The sequence below is a fragment of the Buteo buteo genome, chromosome 15, assembly GCF_964188355.1.
Source record: "Buteo buteo chromosome 15, bButBut1.hap1.1, whole genome shotgun sequence".
In the NCBI taxonomy this organism is placed as follows: domain Eukaryota; kingdom Metazoa; phylum Chordata; class Aves; order Accipitriformes; family Accipitridae; genus Buteo; species Buteo buteo.
In genome coordinates, this window is record NC_134185.1 from 22,601,546 (window position 1) to 22,607,545 (window position 6,000).

A 6,000-nucleotide genomic window follows, 5' to 3' on the forward strand; every position below is an offset into this window, starting at 1 on the left:
ACCCTAGCCGTAACCCTAACCCTAACCCTAACCGTAGCCCTAACCCTAACCCTAACCCTAAGCCTAACCTTAGCCCTAACCCTAACCCCTAACCGTAACGCTAACCCTAAGCCTAACCCCTAACCCCTAACCATAACCCTAAACCCTAACCCTAACCCTAACCCTAACCCTAGCACTAACCCTAGCCCTAAGTCGTACCCTAACCCTAAACCTAACCCTAACCCAACCTTAACCCTAAAACTAACCTTAGCCCTTAAAACTAACCTAATAGAAACCCTAACCCTAACTCCTAACCCTAAGCCTAACCTAACCCTAACCCTAACGCTAGCCGTAACCCTAACCCTAACCCTAACCCTAGCCCTAACCCTAACCCCTAACCCCTAACCGTAACGCTAACCCTAAGCCTAACCCCTAACCCCTAACCCCTAACCATAACCCTAAACCCTAACCCTAACCCTAACCCTAACCCTAGCCCTAACCCTAGCCCTAAGTCGTACCCTAACCCTAATCCTAACCCTAACCCAACCTTAACCCTAAAACTAACCTTAGCCCTTAAAACTAACCTAATAGAAACCCTAACCCTAACTCCTAACCCTAAGCCTAACCTAACCCTAACCCTAACCCTAGCCGTAACCCTAACCCTAGCCCTAACCCTAACCCTAACCCTAACCCTAACCTTAGCCCTAACCCTAACCCCTAACCCCTAACCGTAACGCTAACCCTAAGCCTAACCCCTAACCCCTAACCCCTAACCCTAACCATAACCCTAAACCCTAACCCTAACCCTAACCCTAACCCTAGCCCTAACCCTAGCCCTAAGTCGTACCCTAACCCTAATCCTAACCCTAACCCAACCTTAACCCTAAAACTAACCTTAGCCCTTAAAACTAACCTAATAGAAACCCTAACCCTAACTCCTAACCCTAAGCCTAACCTAACCCTAACCCTAACCCTAGCCGTAACCCTAACCCTAAACCTAACCCTAGCCCTAACCCTAACCCTAACCCTAACCCTAACCTTAGCCCTAACCCTAACCCCTAACCCCTAACCGTAACGCTAACCCTAAGCCTAACCCCTAACCCCTAACCCCTAACCCTAACCATAACCCTAAACCCTAACCCTAACCCTAACCCTAACCCTAGCCCTAACCCTAGCCCTAAGTCGTACCCTAACCCTAACCCTAACCCTAACCCAACCTTAACCCTAAAACTAACCATAGCCCTTAAAACTAACCTAATAGAAAACCTAACCCTAACTCCTAACCCTAAGCCTAACCTAACCCTAACCCTAACCCTAGCCGTAACCCTAACCCTAACCCTAACCCTAGCCCTAACCCTAACCCCTAACCCCTAACCGTAACGCTAACCCTAAGCCTAACCCCTAACCCCTAACCCCTAACCCTAACCCTAAACCCTAACCCTAACCCTAACCCTAACCCTAGCCCTAACCCTAGCCCTAAGTCGTACCCTAACCCTAATCCTAACCCTAACCCAACCTTAACCCTAAAACTAACCTTAGCCCTTAAAACTAACCTAATAGAAACCCTAACCCTAACTCCTAACCCTAAGCCTAACCTAACCCTAACCCTAACCCTAGCCGTAACCCTAACCCTAACCCTAACGTTAGCCCTAACCCTAACCCCTAACCCCTAACCGTAACGCTAACCCTAAGCCTAACCCCTAACCCCTAACCCCTAACCCTAACCATAACCCTAAACCCTAACCCTAACCCTAACCCTAACCCTAGCCCTAACCCTAGCCCTAAGTTGTACCCTAAACCTAAACCTAACCCTAACCCAACCTTAACCCTAAAACTAACCTTAGCCCTTAAAACTAACCTAATAGAAACCCTAACCCTAACTCCTAACCCTAAGCCTAACCTAACCCTAACCCTAACCCTAGCCGTAACCCTAACCCTAACCCTAACCCTAGCCCTAACCCTAACCCTAACCCTAAGCCTAACCTTAGCCCTAACCCTAACCCCTAACCGTAACGCTAACCCTAAGCCTAACCCCTAACCCCTAACCCCTAACCCTAACCATAACCCTAAACCCTAACCCTAACCCTAACCCTAACCCTAGCACTAACCCTAGCCCTAAGTCGTACCCTAACCCTAAACCTAACCCTAACCCAACCTTAACCCTAAAACTAACCTTAGCCCTTAAAACTAACCTAATAGAAACCCTAACCCTAACTCCTAACCCTAAGCCTAACCTAACCCTAACCCTAACGCTAGCCGTAACCCTAACCCTAACCCTAACCCTAGCCCTAACCCTAACCCCTAACCCCTAACCGTAACGCTAACCCTAAGCCTAACCCCTAACCCCTAACCCCTAACCCTAACCCTAAACCCTAACCCTAACCCTAACCCTAACCCTAGCCCTAACCCTAGCCCTAAGTCGTACCCTAACCCTAATCCTAACCCTAACCCAACCTTAACCCTAAAACTAACCTTAGCCCTTAAAACTAACCTAATAGAAACCCTAACCCTAACTCCTAACCCTAAGCCTAACCTAACCCTAACCCTAACCCTAGCCGTAACCCTAACCCTAACCCTAGCCCTAACCCTAACCCTAACCCTAACCCTAACCTTAGCCCTAACCCTAACCCCTAACCCCTAACCGTAACGCTAACCCTAAGCCTAACCCCTAACCCCTAACCCCTAACCCTAACCATAACCCTAAACCCTAACCCTAACCCTAACCCTAACCCTAGCCCTAACCCTAGCCCTAAGTCGTACCCTAACCCTAAACCTAACCCTAACCCAACCTTAACCCTAAAACTAACCATAGCCCTTAAAACTAACCTAATAGAAAACCTAACCCTAACTCCTAACCCTAAGCCTAACCTAACCCTAACCCTAACCCTAGCCGTAACCCTAACCCTAACCCTAACCCTAGCCCTAACCCTAACCCCTAACCCCTAACCGTAACGCTAACCCTAAGCCTAACCCCTAACCCCTAACCCCTAACCCTAACCCTAAACCCTAACCCTAACCCTAACCCTAACCCTAGCCCTAACCCTAGCCCTAAGTCGTACCCTAACCCTAATCCTAACCCTAACCCAACCTTAACCCTAAAACTAACCTTAGCCCTTAAAACTAACCTAATAGAAACCCTAACCCTAACTCCTAACCCTAAGCCTAACCTAACCCTAACCCTAACCCTAGCCGTAACCCTAACCCTAACCCTAACCTTAGCCCTAACCCTAACCCCTAACCCCTAACCGTAACGCTAACCCTAAGCCTAACCCCTAACCCCTAACCCCTAACCCTAACCATAACTCTAAACCCTAACCCTAACCCTAACCCTAACCCTAGCCCTAACCCTAGCCCTAAGTTGTACCCTAAACCTAAACCTAACCCTAACCCAACCTTAACCCTAAAACTAACCTTAGCCCTTAAAACTAACCTAATAGAAACCCTAACCCTAACTCCTAACCCTAAGCCTAACCTAACCCTAACCCTAACCCTAGCCGTAACCCTAACCCTAACCCTAACCCTAGCCCTAACCCTAACCCTAACCCTAACCCTAACCTTAGCCCTAACCCTAACCCCTAACCCCTAACCGTAACGCTAACCCTAAGCCTAACCCCTAACCCCTAACCCCTAACCCTAACCATAACCCTAAACCCTAACCCTAACCCTAACCCTAACCCTAGCCCTAACCCTAGCCCTAAGTCGTACCCTAACCCTAATCCTAACCCTAACCCAACCTTAACCCTAAAACTAACCTTAGCCCTTAAAACTAACCTAATAGAAACCCTAACCCTAACTCCTAACCCTAAGCCTAACCTAACCCTAACCCTAACCCTAGCCGTAACCCTAACCCTAACCCTAACCGTAGCCCTAACCCTAACCCTAACCCTAAGCCTAACCTTAGCCCTAACCCTAACCCCTAACCGTAACGCTAACCCTAAGCCTAACCCCTAACCCCTAACCATAACCCTAAACCCTAACCCTAACCCTAACCCTAACCCTAGCACTAAGCCTAGCCCTAAGTCGTACCCTAACCCTAAACCTAACCCTAACCCAACCTTAACCCTAAAACTAACCTTAGCCCTTAAAACTAACCTAATAGAAACCCTAACCCTAACTCCTAACCCTAAGCCTAACCTAACCCTAACCCTAACGCTAGCCGTAACCCTAACCCTAACCCTAACCCTAGCCCTAACCCTAACCCCTAACCCCTAACCGTAACGCTAACCCTAAGCCTAACCCCTAACCCCTAACCCCTAACCATAACCCTAAACCCTAACCCTAACCCTAACCCTAACCCTAGCCCTAACCCTAGCCCTAAGTCGTACCCTAACCCTAATCCTAACCCTAACCCAACCTTAACCCTAAAACTAACCTTAGCCCTTAAAACTAACCTAATAGAAACCCTAACCCTAACTCCTAACCCTAAGCCTAACCTAACCCTAACCCTAACCCTAGCCGTAACCCTAACCCTAACCCTAACCCTAGCCCTAACCCTAACCCTAACCCTAACCCTAACCTTAGCCCTAACCCTAACCCCTAACCCCTAACCGTAACGCTAACCCTAAGCCTAACCCCTAACCCCTAACCCCTAACCCTAACCATAACCCTAAACCCTAACCCTAACCCTAACCCTAGCCCTAACCCTAGCCCTAAGTCGTACCCTAACCCTAAACCTAACCCTAACCCAACCTTAACCCTAAAACTAACCTTAGCCCTTAAAACTAACCTAATAGAAACCCTAACCCTAACTCCTAACCCTAAGCCTAACCTAACCCTAACCCTAACCCTAGCCGTAACCCTAACCCTAACCCTAACCCTAGCCCTAACCCTAACCCTAACCCTAACCCTAACCTTAGCCCTAACCCTAACCCCTAACCCCTAACCGTAACGCTAACCCTAAGCCTAACCCCTAACCCCTAACCCCTAACCCTAACCCTAAACCCTAACCCTAACCCTAACCCTAACCCTAGCCCTAACCCTAGCCCTAAGTCGTACCCTAACCCTAATCCTAACCCTAACCCAACCTTAACCCTAAAACTAACCTTAGCCCTTAAAACTAACCTAATAGAAACCCTAACCCTAACTCCTAACCCTAAGCCTAACCTAACCCTAACCCTAACCCTAGCCGTAACCCTAACCCTAACCCTAACCCTAGCCCTAACCCTAACCCTAACCCTAACCCTAACCTTAGCCCTAACCCTAACCCCTAACCCCTAACCGTAACGCTAACCCTAAGCCTAACCCCTAACCCCTAACCCCTAACCCTAACCATAACCCTAAACCCTAAACCTAACCCTAATCCTAACCCTAGCCCTAACCCTAGCCCTAAGTCGTACCCTAACCCTAATCCTAACCCTAACCCAACCTTAACCCTAAAACTAACCTTAGCCCTTAAAACTAACCTAATAGAAACCCTAACCCTAACTCCTAACCCTAAGCCTAACCTAACCCTAACCCTAACCCTAGCCGTAACCCTAACCCTAACCCTAACCCTAGCCCTAACCCTAACCCTAACCCTAACCCTAACCTTAGCCCTAACCCTAACCCCTAACCGTAACGCTAACCCTAAGCCTAACCCCTAAGCCCTAACCCCTAACCCTAACCATAACCCTAAACCCTAACCCTAACCCTAACCCTAACCCTAGCCCTAACCCTAGCCCTAAGTCGTACCCTAACCCTAATCCTAACCCTAACCCAACCTTAACCCTAAAACTAACCTTAGCCCTTAAAACTAACCTAATAGAAACCCTAACCCTAACTCCTAACCCTAAGCCTAACCTAACCCTAACCCTAACCCTAGCCGTAACCCTAACCCTAACCCTAACCTTAGCCCTAACCCTAACCCCTAACCCCTAACCGTAACGCTAACCCTAAGCCTAACCCCTAACCCCTAACCCCTAACCCTAACCATAACCCTAAACCCTAACCCTAACCCTAACCCTAACCCTAGCCCTAACCCTAGCCCTAAGTTGTACCCTAACCCTAAACCTAACCCTAACCCAACCTTAACCCTAAAACTAA